The following is a 14,734-nucleotide window of genomic DNA, read 5'->3' on the forward strand; positions in this document are numbered from 1 at the left end:
GTGTAGCTGGCAATCCAGGCACATTTGTCAGGCTTCCCTGGCCCCATGAGCTGAATCTAAGCCTTGATTTTGGTCTCAATCCTGGAATATAGATGGACACCCTGTGTGATGGTATATCCAGATGTTTACCTGAGTGGCTCAAATCCGATCATCCTGAACCAACATTTGTTGGTTCCACCAATGTTCACCGTCAAAGGGTCCTTTTCAGTGGGAGTCCACATGGGTGATAACAGGGGTAAATGATCCAATCTGCTGTCATAATGTCAGACTGCACCGGGGCTAGGACTTGATCTTGCTGCCAGGCACTGCCATCCTGTTGGCTCCTGCTCATGAGTCAGTGAATATATAGCAAGGGGCATTTTGAGGGAGTGTTTTCCAGGGCAAGCACCAGAGCCCACAACTCTGCCTTGAGTGGAGTTTTCTTTTTAATGTATAGTTTCTAACAATTTTCTCTGTGGTTACACAGCCATAGCGGCTCGGTGCACCTGTCAGCCTTTAACTTAGCTAATCTGTTCGTCAACCAGGTCCAGGCCTCCTCAGGGACTTCAGTGTTGCAACACAGCCAAGGAGCATGAAGTGCTGGCACAGACTGCAGCCTCTGGGAGAGCCACATCTGGAGAGGTAAATGGCCATATTTTCATGTAAGTGGGAGATCTGATTGATGCCTGGGTGGTTCTAGTTTGCATAGGGGTCAGTCTCTGACACTTGCAGCTCAAAAGGCTTACTAGGACTAATTGACCCAAATGGGAGAGCAATCTGTACAGCCTGTTGCATAGTTAAGTGCTCCTATCTCTACCAGCTCTTTAATCAAGATGTTTATCTATCTCCCTAATCTGTACTGCTTTACTGCTATTAGATGACCAGGCAGTGGGGAGCTGGGCTGTGCACTTGTCCCGGTACCTGTGTCCAAATTGTGGCATTTCCCCACTGGAAACATTCCTTACAATTAACAGAAGCATCCCACATACTTAAAGCATCAATTTTTATAATACATTTAACAGTATCAGTTATAGCCACTTGAGTGTATGGAATGTCCATTTCATAAAACATGACACGGTTTAATTTCAAAGGCTGAAACAGCCAAACTAACCTGATCAAAGTGTTAACAGCAATGAGGCATCACTAACAGCCCTTCAGAGGTTCAATGCAGTCAGTCTATCAGGATCATGCGGGGCCAAATGTGACCTCACCTCTAGCCACATGTTCCACATCATTGTATTTTGTGAATAATTTGTTTTCTAGTTTCACAGGTCTGTGGACAAAGAAGAATTCTGCCCCAGGATGGACCATACCCAGAGTCGCACTGCTTCCTGATTTAGAAGTTGGGATTTGCGACTTTTTGAGTTGATTATATTTAGATGAGATTTTTGGATTTAAAGAGAAGGCTGGAATGGGTTAAGATTTGGGGGGAATTGAGACTAGGTGAATGTACTTGGCATGTAGGAAGGACATGAGTTTTGGGATGCCAGAGGGCAGACTGTTTTTGGTTGAATTGTGTCCCCCCAAAAAGATATGCTGAAGATCTGACCTGTGCTACCTGGGAGTGTGACCTTATTTGGAAATAGTGTCATTCCAGATGTAATCAAGTTAGATGAGGTCATACTGGATCAGAGTGGGCCCCAATCCAATGCCTGGTGTCCTTGTAAGAGGAAATTTAGACACAGAGATATACAGGGAGTACACCAGGTGATCACAGAGGCAGATATTGGACTGATGCATCTACAAGTCAAGGAATGCTAAGGACTGCCAGCAACTATCAGAAACTAGGAAGAGGCAAGGAAGGAGTCTTCCCTGTAGACGTCAGAGAACACATGCCTGTGCCAACACCTTGATTTTGGACTTCTAGCTTCCAGAACTGTGAGAGAATAAATTTTTGTTGTTTAAGCCACCTAGTTTGTGGTACTTTGTCATGGAAGCCTGAGGAAACTAATACAATGGCAAAGGGAACTCCAGGGCACATAGTTTGAAGCATCAAACCTGGCAGGTCCTGGCAGTTAGACTATACAGACTCTCTACCTTCCTATTGAGGATACCACCAGGCATTAACTGTGCTAGAAACCTTTGTCAGGCATGGCACAGCAATTCTTGTTTAGATAGTGGATGCAGGCAATATGATTCAAGAACCCCAAAGTGGACTACGTTACACTCAAATTCCCAAACACATCCAGTCAAAGAATGGCGCTACCTTTATAGCCAAGAATCCCCAGCAGTAGGCAACTCTCTGGGGCATTCACTGGGCATATCATGCCCTGTATCACCCCCAGGAAGTAATTACCACTGAAAGATAAATTGTACTATTAAAGGAGAACCTAAAAACCTAAGTAGACAGCTCAGACTCCTAGTGGAGTATACACTTAAGCAGAAAGTATGGGCTCTAAACATGGCAATTTCCCAAATGGGTGCCTTCCCTATGGATGAAATTATGAGGTTTATTTATGATGTTGGGAGATGGGGGGATAAGAGGCCCAGACTAGCTATATGAGACCAAAACCATATTAAAAAAAAAACCCTTCTTACTCTTCATTTCCTCTCACGTACCTGAGGAACTGGGCTGCTGGAATTTATGGTGGCAAAGAAGAGGCAGGGGTGTGAGACTCTAACCTGGTGTTTCTCTTACCATCTGCTTATGGCCGCTGGATCTGGGAAGTTATGGATATTGATGATAACATTTATAAGTATGAGATGACGGTACATAAGGTCCAGGTGTGGCCCACATACCAGAGGAAAGATAATGATGGAAGGATGGCACAAAATGTACGAGGCAGAAACCACTGAATGGTTGGATGGTATATCTGGTTGAATAATGTTAGTTAACTATGATAAGGATGGGGGAAAATGGAAAGTAGTTGCTTCAGGGATTGGTTATACTGATCACATGGTCATGGAAGGAGAGCAACCCTGGCTGGTAGGGAAGAAACACCTTAGAACCTGGAGGTCTAAGGCAGGTCAGGGTTGGTGGAAGGGATGATTAAATTCTCTTGGCTCTTATCTGCTGAACACCTGGTCTGGTCTGTCATCTTAGAATCCTTTGGTAACCTTGTTTTAGACTATCGCTACTGCCTTCAACCTAACTACTGGATCCTACTCTACTGGGGAACCTTAAACTGGGGACTGCCAATTTTAGAAGTGGATGGCCTCCACCCAAGATGACAGAATAAGCATAATTTTCTGGACAATAATGATTTCCCTTAGCCGTATCATATTATTGCTGGTACCTGGTAGTCTCCCTGTATTGATTGCCTCAGGAAAAAAAGAACTCCCTTGTCCACTTTTCCCAGATCGTAGATATAGCTCTGAAACTGACTGCTGGATTGGTCATCCTCAACCTGACTATGCCGATAAAAACTTAACAGCTGCTCCTTTGTACACTTCAGAAGGTAGCATCCCTTCTACAGGTCCTTTCTGGCATTTAAAATCCCTCACATTATAATCCCACATTTTAGACTTGTAAGAACTGAACCCTGATCCCAGGACAGCAAAAGCTACTGCAGAGGTGACTACAACCAAGAATAAATTTTCTAGTGTGAGTAGTGAGGGACAACCACATCACCCAGGATTTCCTGTCAGCCAGACACAGCAAAGTGTGTGTGACTGTCAAAACCTCTTGCTTCAGTTGGATTACTGAACCATGGAAGGTGAATAAATTGATCTCTGACCTTAGAGAGAAGCAGTATGACTCTTTACAGTTAATTTCAATGGTATCTGCAACATATTTACCTGGATTGACTCTGGCTGCAGTCTTCTCTCAAGTGGCATTGACCATATTGCTGGCGCTCATAGCTATGGTCATGCTCATCTAATGTTGTCTAAGACAAATAGAAAAGAGGAGTACAATTAATTAGGGTATATGATGGGATAGCCTACGCTTCAAAGAATTCTTAGGTGTTTACATGAAAGGTTGAGGGTAGGACTGTAAGCAAATATCTCTGCCATGACACACTGGTGGACTAGTGCATCTGAGTCTTGGTGCGATGTCCTGCAATTTCTTTTAAAGCAAGGAGAGACAAGCCTGGCAAGGAGCTGCCATGAGACAGCTTCTCATGCCTGTCTTGTAGAAGACTTCTATAAGGAAATTTCTCATCCATCTCCCTAGTCTCAGTTGAGTGCAGGACTTTCCACTTTCTCCTCTTCTCCTTTCAGATACAGCTGCAGGCTTCTGTGTAAATCTGAGTACTGCTTGGGTAGTTACTGGTGGCCCTTCCACAGCACAGCAACTCATCATCTGTGCCATCTGTCATCTGACCCCTCAAGTTGTATGTTGTGCTGTGGGACTACAGACAAGTGGAGGTGAAATGATGCTGAGCTTGCTTTTGTTGTCCTTATAAGTAATAAACTGTGAATCTACTTGGGATCATTCTTTCCTTATCAGCCAAATTTATCGATGTGTAGCAATCCAACCTAGCAGCCACTCTGTGAGCTATCATGCTGCTGCCTACAGACTGATGGACCACCTAACAATTAGGAATAAAATGGTAATCTGGATTAAAAATAAAGTTTGGTGAAAGTGATATCAGCAAAATGACAAACTAAGAAGCTCCAAGCTCTGGTTACCCTACAAAAAAAAGTATTTTTTAAAAAGCAAACCAGAAACTGGTTGGTGTGAACCAACTTTGTAGGCATTCTGGAATTCAGTAAAATGTTTACTGTAACCAAGCAAACACCAATCAAGAAAAAGCCATCTTCAAATGATAGGAAACTTTTGTGTTGTTTTTACCCACGCTTGTACCACCCACTCCCCAGCACTTTACAATCTTGGTCATGAGCAGGAGGTACTTGGTTCCAAATTCTCCTCTTTAAATGGGAGCAAACAAAGCAGACCTTATTTGAAAATTATTGTGTACATCTGTTCTAACCTCTCTGGGGGTATCTGAAGGGCTGATGTAAAGTGCTTGTTTCACATAACTCCAAATGCAGGCAGGAAAAGCAGTGGGCATTTTTTATATAAGCTACAAGGTAGACTATAAACATACAGATGCCTGGGGCAATAGATTACAGGAGAGACATACAATACACTATCTGAGACCTGGCGGAGAAGCTGAAGTGAGATTCTGAGAAATCAGGAGATTCAAAGCAGCCATGTATACAGAGAACTTAAAAAGCCATGCACATACCCAGGCAAGATGCATGCTCAGCAAAGTCCTGAGAAGACTTTAACCTTTCACCACTGGCTGCTCTCTAGGTTCAGAGCAAGACTTGCTAAGTTGTGAAGGAGTGCCCCAGCCAGAACCAATCTAGACAGATGAGAGAAGATAATGTTCTCTCTTTTTTGGTTTTGTGCATGTGTGTGTGTGTGGTTTGTTTGTTTCAGCTCCTTGCATTCAAGGAAATCTTGATCAAAATTTAGCTGAACATGAGATAAAGGAACTGAAATATCAGTAATTACACACAACATGCAATAGTCTTTGCAAAAATATTTTGGAAAAGTCTCAAAACAAACAGACTACTGCAGCTTCAACCAGAAATCTGTGGAAGGAGGAGAATATGATTCCTAAAGTTACAACATTATAATAGTCAAATGCTCAATAGTCAATAAAAAAAATCACAAGGCATACAAAGAACCAGGAAAACATGGCTCATTGAAAAGAACAAAATAAATGGATGGAAACCATCTCTGAGGAAGCCCAGACATGAGACTTATTAAACAAAGACTTAAAAATGAAGGTCTTAAATATGCTTAAAAAGCTAAGGGAAACCATAGGAAAAAAGCTAAGGGAAATTAGGAAAACAACATTTGAAAAAATCAGAATATCAACAAAAAGACAGAAATTATATAAAAAAAAAAGAAACAAATTCTGGAGCTGAAAAGTGCATAACTGAACTGAAAAATTCACTAAAGGAGTTCAATATCAGATTTTAGCAGGTAGAAGAATCAGCAAATTTGAAGATAGGACAATTGAAATTATTTATCTGAGGAAAATAAAAAAGAATTAAAGAGAGTAAACAGAACCTAGGGGACTGTGGGACACCATTGAACAGAGCAGATACACATCATGGGAGTCCCAGAAGGAAAAGAGAAAGAGGTAGAAAGATTATTTGAAAAAATAATGGCTTAAAACTTCCCAAATATGATACAGGATGTTCATGTACAAATTCAAGAAGCTCAACAAACTTCAAGTAGGATAAACCCAAAGAGACTCACACTGAGACACTTTATAATCAAACTATGAAAAGACAGAAAGAATCATGAAATAAGCAAGAAAGAAGCAACTCGTCACATACAAGGGATTCTCAATAAGATTAACAACCAATTTCTCATCAGAAACCATGGAGGCCAAAAGGCAATTGGATGACACTTTCAAAGTGATGAAAGAAAAAAAGCCCCTGTCAATCAGCAATTCCCTCTCTCTATAGATATAGATAGATCGATCTATAGATATCTACATATATATATATATATGTGGCAAAACTGTTCTCCAAAATTGAGGGAGAAATTAATACTTCCCAGAACAACAAAAGATGAGGGATTTTGTGACCACTAGTCTTGCACTACAAGAAACACTAAAGGGAATCCTTCAGGTTGCAATGAAAGGATGCTAGAAAGTAACTTGAAACCATATAAAGATCCTCACTAAAGGTATATACACAGGCAAATATAAAAGTCAATATTAACATAATTTGGGTTTGTAACTCCATTTTTTATTTTCAAAAGAATTTAAAAGACAAATTAATAAAATAATTATAAATCTATGGTATTGGGCACACAATGTATAAGGATATAATTTGTAAAAATAAAAATAAAAAATAACTAAAAATTTAAAAAGATTTTAAAAAAGCAAAAAGGGGGCTGGCCCTGTGGCCAAGTGGTTAAGTTCGCACGCTCTGCTTTGGTGGCCCAGGGTTTCACCAGTTCAAATCCTGGGTGTGGACCTAGCACTACTCATCAAGCCATGCTAAGGTGGTGTCCCACATGCCACAACTAGAACGACCCACAACTAAAAATATACAACTATGTACTGGGGGGCATTGGGGAGAAGAAGGGAAAAAAAAAGATATAATTTGTGACATCAATAACATAAAGAGGGCACTGACACTCTATAGGAGCAGATTTTTTTCTATGTAACAGAAGTTAACATCTGTATACATTTGATTAGTTTGTTATAACTTTAGGTTGTTATACGTAATTCCAACAGCAACCACAAAGAAAACACATATGTAATATACACAACAGGAAATGCTAAGGCAATCGAAACATATCAATACAAAATATTAACTAAACAAGAAAGAAGACAGTAATGGAGGAAATGGGGGACCAAAAAGCTATAAGATATACAGATAATAAATAGAAAAATGGCAGAAATAGGTCTGTTTTATTTATTTATTTTATCTATTTATTTTTTTGAGGAAGATTAGCCCTAAGCTAACATCCACCACCAATCCTTGTCCTTTTGCTGAGGAAGACTGGCTCTGAGCTAACATCTGTGCCTATCTTCCTCTACTTTATATGTGAGACACCTGCCACAGCATGGCTTGATAAGTGGTGTGTAGGTCCATGCCCAGGATATGAACTGGTGAACCCCAGGCCATTGAAGTGGAGCATGCGAATTTGACTGCTGCATCACTGGGTCAGCCCCAAATAGGTCCTTCTTTATCAGTAATTACAATAAATGTAAATGGATTAAATTCTCCAATTAAAAGGCAGAGATTGGCAGAATGGATTTCAAAAAAAATCATCCAACTATATGCCATCTACAAGAGACTCACTGTTGATCAAAAATACAAATTGGTTGAAATCTAAATGATGGAAATAAAAGATACTCCATGCAAATAGCAACCAAAAGAGAGCTGGAGTGGCAGTACTCATATCAGACAAAATAAACTTTAAGTAAAAAACTGTTACAAGAGACAAAGAAGGACATTATATATTGACAAAAGAGTAAATTCACCAAGAAGAATAACAATTATAAATATATATTGCACAAAATAGAGCCCCACAATATATGAAAAAAATATTTAAGAATTGAAGAGAGAAATAGATAATTCTACAAGTATAGTTGGATACTTCAATACTCCACTTTCAATAATGTATAGAACTACCAGACAAAAGATGAATGAAGAAATAGAGGACTTGAACAACACTACAAAAGCAATTAGATCTAACAGACATATGCAGAATAATCCACCCAACAACAGCAGGATACACATTTTACCCAAATGCACATGGAAGAGTCTCCAAATACATATGTTAGGTCACAAAATAAGTTTTAATAAATTTTAAGATTGAAATCATATAAAGTGTCTTTCCCATTCACAATGGAATAAAACTAGAAATCAATCATATAAGGAAAACTGGAAAATTCACAAGTATGTGGAATTAAAAGATACGTCCTTAAGCAACCACTGGGTCAAATAAGAAACCACAAGGGAAAATAGAAAATTCCTCAAGACAAATGAAAATGAAAACACAACATACCAAAACTTATGAGATGCAGCAAAAGCAGTGCTGAGAGAGAAATATATAGCTATAAATGCACACCTTAAAAAGAATGGTCTCAAAATAATAAGCTAACTTTACATCTTAAGGAACTAGAAAAAGAAGAGCAAACTAAACTCAAAGCTAGCATAAGGAGAAATATTAAAGAGTAGAGTGAAGAAAAACGAAATAGTGAATAGAAAAACAATAGAGAAGATCAAAATAAACAAAAGTTGTTTCTTCAAAAAGACCAAGAACATTGGTAAGTTTTTGGCTAGATTGACTAAGAAAAAATACTAAAATTAGAAATGAGAGTGGGGACATCACTACCAATTTTACAAAAATAAAAAGGATTCCAAAACAACACTATGAGCACCTGTATGTCAAAAAATTGGATAACCTAGATGAAACGGACAAATTCCTAGAAACAGACAATTTTCCAAAACTGCATAATGGAGGAAAGGCAATATTGTTTTGATGGCAGTACTACTCAAAATGTTCTACGGATACAATGCAACCTCTACAGTGTTTTTGCACATATAGAAAAACCTCTCCTAAAGTTCATATGCTATCTCAAGGGACTCAGAATAGCCAAAACAATCTTGAAAAAGAAGAAAAAAGTTAGAAGACTCACTTTCTGATTTTAAAAGCCTACTAAATAGCTATAGAAAAAACAACAACAACAAAACTGTGATACTGGCATAAGGACAAATAGAGCAACAGAAAAGAATAGAGAACAGAAATAAACCCTCACATATAGGGCCAATTAATTTTAGACAAGGGAGCCAAAAACATTCAATGATGGATAGACAGTCTTTTCAACAAACGGTGTTGGGAAAACTGGACATCCACAGGCAAAAGAATAATATTGGATGCTTACCTTATGCCATATACAATAATTAACTCAAAAGGACCAAAGGCCCAATAGTAAGATGTAGAACTGTAAAAACTCCTTGAGGAAAACACAGGGGAAAGTCTTCATGGCAAGAATTTCTTGGATATGATACCAAAACACAAACAAAGGAAAAAAGATAAATTAGACTTCATCAAAATTTAAAATTTCTTTGCATCAAAGGAAAGACAACCCACAGAACAGGACAAAATATTTGTAAACCATTTATCTGATAAAGGATTCATATCCAGAATATATAAAGAACTCCTGAAACTCAACAACAACAAAAACTAAACCAATTAAAAAGTGGGCAGAGGATCTCAATAAAATGGGTATAGAAGGAAAGTACCTCAACATAATAAAGGCCATATCTGACAAACCCACAGCCAACATCACACTCAATGGGCAAAAACTGAAAGCCATCCCTCTGAGAACAGGAACAAGACAAGGGTGTCTGCTCTCACCACTCTTATTCAACATACTACTGGAGGTTTGGGCCAGAGCAATTCAGCAGGAAAAAGAAATAAAAGGAATCCAAATAGGCAATGAAGAAGTGAAACTTTTGCTGTTTGCAGACGACATGATCTTATATATAGAAAACCCCAAAGAATCCATTGGAAAACTACTAGAAATAATCAACAGCTACAGCAAAGTTGCAGGGTATAGAATCAACTGACATAAATCAATAGCATTTCTATACTCTAACAATGAACTAACAGAAAAAGAACTGAAGAACACAATACCATTCACAATCACAACAAAAAGAATAAAATACCTTGGGATAAATTTAACCAAGGAAGTGAAAGACCTATACAATGAAAACTATGAGACTTTTCTGAAAGAAATTGATGATGACATAAAGAAATGGAAAAACATTCCATGCACATGGATTGGAAGAATAAACATAGTTAAAATGTTCATTCTACCTAAAGCAATCTACAGATTCAATGCTATCCCAATCAGAATCCCAATGACATTCTTTACAGAATTAGACAAAGAATCCTAAAATTCATATGGGGCAACAAAAGACCCCGAATTGCTAAAGCAATCCTGAGAAAGAAGAACAAAGCTGGAGGCATCACAATCCCTGACTTCAAAACATACTACAAAGCCACAGTAATCAAAACAGCATGGTACTGGTACAAAAACAGATGCACAGATCAATGGAACAGAATTGAAAGCCCAAAAATAAAACCACACATCTATGGACAGCTAATCTTTGACAAAGGAGCTGAGGGCCTACAATGGGGGAAAGAAAGTCTCTTCAACAAATGGTGCTGGGAAAACTGGACAGCCACATGTAAAAGAATAAAAATCAACCATTCTTTTTCACCATTTACTAAAATAAACTCAAAATGGATCAAAGACCTAAAGATTAGGCCTGAAACAATAAGTCTTCTAGAAGAGAATATCGGCAGCACACTCTTTGACATCAGCTTCAAAAGAATCTTTTCGGACACCATAACCCCTCACATGAGGGAAACAATAGAAAGAATAAACAAATGGGACTTCATCAGACTAAAGAGCTTCTTCAAGGCAAGGGAAAACAGGATTGAAACAAAAAAACAGCCCACTAATTGGGAAAAAATATTCACAAGTTATTTATCTGACAAAGGGTTAATCTCCATAATATACAAAGAACTCACACAACTCAACAATAAAAAATCAAACAACCCAATTACAAAATGGGCAGGGGACACGAACAGACATTTCTCCAAAGAAGATATACGGATGGCCAATAGACACATGAAAAGATGATCATCATCACTAATCATCAGGGAAATGCAAATCAAAACTACACTAAGATATCACCTTACACCTCTTAGAATGGCAAAAATATCCAAAACCAAGAGTGACAAATGTTGGAGAGGCTGTGGAGAAAAGGGAACCCTCATACACTGTTGGTGGGAATGCAAACTGGTGCAGCCACTATGGAAAACAGTATGGAGATTCTTCAAAAAGTTAAGAGTAGAAATACCTTATGACCCAGCCATCCCACTACTGGGTATCTATCCTAAGAACCTGAAATCAGCAATTCCAAAAGTTCCATGCACCCCTATGTTCGTCGCAGCATTATTCACAATAGCCAAGTCATGGAACCAACCTAAGTGCCCAGCAACTAATGATTGGATAAAGAAGATGTGGTATATATATAAATGGAATACTACTCAGCCATAAAAAAGGACAAAGTCGTCCGTTTCACAGCAACATGGATAGACCTTGAGGGTATTATGTTGAGCGAAATAAGCCAGACAGAGAAAGACGAACTCTGTATGACTCCACTCATAGGTGGTAGTTAACATATGGACAAAGAGAACTGATTGGTGGTTGCCAGGGGAAAGGGGGTGGGGGGAGGGCACTAGGGGTGAAGTGGTGTACCTACAACATGACTAATAATGATGTACAACTGTAATTTCACAAGGATGTTAACTTTCATAACCTTAATAAAAAATATTTAAAAAAAAAACCTAGGCAAACTAGGAGTAGATGGGAAGTTTCTCAACAGAATAAAGAACATTTATGAAAAACCCACGGCTAACATCATATTCAATGGTGAAAGACTGAAAGATCCCACCTTAAGATCAGGAATAACATAAAGATGCCCCCCTTTCACCACTGCTATTCAACAGCATACTGAGAGTTCTAGCCAGAGTAATTAGAAAAGAAATAAAAGGCATCCAAATTGAAAAGAAGAAGAAAAACTATCTCTATTCACAGATGATATTATTCCTTACATAGGTAATCCAAAGAATCCACAAAAAACTACTATAGCTAATAAATTCCGCAAAGGTGCAGGGCACAAGAACAACATATAAACTTCAGTTGTTTCTACACACCAGCAATGAACATTCCAAAAAGGAAATCAGGAAAACACTTGCATCTACAATGGATTCACCTTACATTTTTCATTCTTGCATCTTTTAAGAATAAAATACCTAAGAATAAATTTAACCACGGGGGTGAAAGATGTGTACATAGAAAACACTGCTGAAAGAAATTTAAGAAGGCTTGAATAAATATAATGACAACCTGTAACCATGGATTGGAAGATGTAATATTAAGATGTCAATACTCCCCAAAGCAATCTACAGATTTAAAGCAATTTCTGTCAAAATTCCAATTTTTTTTCCCCAGAAATGGAGAAGCTAATCCTCAAATTCATATGGAATTGCAAGGCACCCCAAAACAATCTTGAAATAGAAGAACAAAGTTGGAGACTCACACTTCCTTGATTTCAAAACTTACTACAAAACTACAGTAACCAAAACAGTGTGGTACTAGCATAAGGACAGACATTTGGAGCAATGGAATAGAATTGAGAGTCATAAATAAACCCATGCTTTATAGACCACTGATTTTCTACAAACGGGCCAAGACTGTTCAATAAGGGAAGAACAGTGTTTTCAACACATGGTGTTGGAACAACTCAATTTCCACATGTAAAAGAAGGAAGCAGGTCCCCTCCCTTAGAACATTTACAAGAATTAACTCAAAATGGATAACTGAACTAAATATGACATAAAACCATAACACTTTTAGCAGAAAACATACGGGCGAATCTTCATGGCTTTGGATATGGTATTCATTCTTAGATATGACACCAAAAGCACAATCAGCCAAAGGTGCAAAGATAATACAGCAAAGACATTATCAAGGGGCTGGCCTGGTGGTGGAGTGGTTAAGTTTGCGTGCTCTGCCTCGGCAGCCCAGGCTTTGCAGGTTCGGATTCCAGGCACAGACCTACACATCAAGCCATGCTGTGGAGGAATCCCACATACAAAATAGAGAAAGACTGGCATGGATGTTAGCTCAGGGCCAATCTTCCTCACCAAAAACCCCCACAACGAGAAGACCCACAAATGAGATTATCAAGAAATTGAAAAGACAACCCATAGGTGACTTCCACAAGCACTTAGCTTATGTAATCAAAAACAGATCAAGAATGAATGAACTGAAGTCAGCTGGTGTAATGAAAAAATAATCACAATCTCTCATCCAGTTTTCATCCCTGAACCAGTTCTGAAATACAGTTTTTGATGGAAGGGAAGGTATAATCTTCTTGAGGGCCACCCAAAACCACAGCAATATATACAATAGCTAGTCCTTTAATCTTTCCCCCAAAGAGATCTCCACCCATTTACCAGAGCAACAGTATACTGACAAAAGAGGAATATCTAGATCTTTGGAGTGTAACTGATAGCCGGGGACCCAAAATGCCATCATTGTGCTTGTTAGGTTGTGAGTATACAGAGGCCATATGCTAAATAGAGTCCTCATCCAAGTCCCTCTTAATGTCCAAAGAATATACAGACCTACCCTGCAATCACTTCCCCAGCCCTTGAGTGAATAACTGGAATGAATATCCGTAGTCACTAGTAGAACCCTCACACTACTTGCCTGACTTGTGGAGTTGGAGCCATTATTGAAAGAAAGGTCAGGTGGTGCCCTTGCCTGGCTAAATCAGTAAGTCAAAATCAATATTGATCCCAGAATGTCAATAATCATAGCAGATGTGCTATTTTTACTAGAAAAGACTAACATAGTCTTTGGAGCTTAATATGCAGCTATTAAACTGCAAAAGCATTCTTTTCAATCCCTCTAAAGAAGGAGACTCAAAGCCAGTTCATCTTGTTCTGGGATGGATAACTGAACATACTCAGTTGCGCCCTAATCTTCTTCACTCTCCTGTTCCCTGTTACAGCATAGTCTTCACAGTCACCTCCGCAAAACATCATCTTGGCCCACCATACTGATAACATGTTTATGGAACCTGGTGAGTAGGAAGTGGCAAGTACTCTGCTTAACCTCGTAAGATATGTTGAGGAGAGGACAGGAGATAAAAATCCTATATCAGTTTTAGGTGTCTGGGATAAGGCTGGATATTTCTCTTGATGTTAAGATCAAATTATTACACAACCTGCACCTCCCAGCACCAAGAAAGAGGGAAAGTACTTGGAAGGTCTGTTTACACACTGAAGAAGCACCTACTACACTTGGAAATACTGCTGTGTCCCATTTATTGGGCGAGTTGGAAAGATGCCACTTTTTGTGTTTTAGAAGATTGGCACCTAACAACTGTTGCCAATCTTTTTTTTTCCCCTCTGCTTTTTCTCCCCAAATCCCCCCAGTACATACATTTTAGTTGTGGGTCCTTCTAGTTGTGGCATGTGGGATGCCGCCTCAATGCGGCCTGACGAGCCATGCCGTGTCCGCGCCCAGGATCCGTCCGAAGCAGTGAAACCCTGGGCTGCTGAAGCAGAGCATGCAAACTTAACTACTCGGCCATGGGGCCGGCCCAAGATGCCACTTTGGAGTGAGGCATAGAGCAAGAAAGGGTTTCACAGCAGGGTCAGTCTGTTGTCCTTCATCCAATGTGTGAGCATTCTCAGTGGTAGAACATGACACTATGTGGAGCTTCTGGCAAGCTGAGA

The sequence above is a fragment of the Equus asinus genome, chromosome 2 (genome assembly GCF_041296235.1).
Source record: "Equus asinus isolate D_3611 breed Donkey chromosome 2, EquAss-T2T_v2, whole genome shotgun sequence".
Lineage (NCBI taxonomy): Eukaryota > Metazoa > Chordata > Mammalia > Perissodactyla > Equidae > Equus > Equus asinus.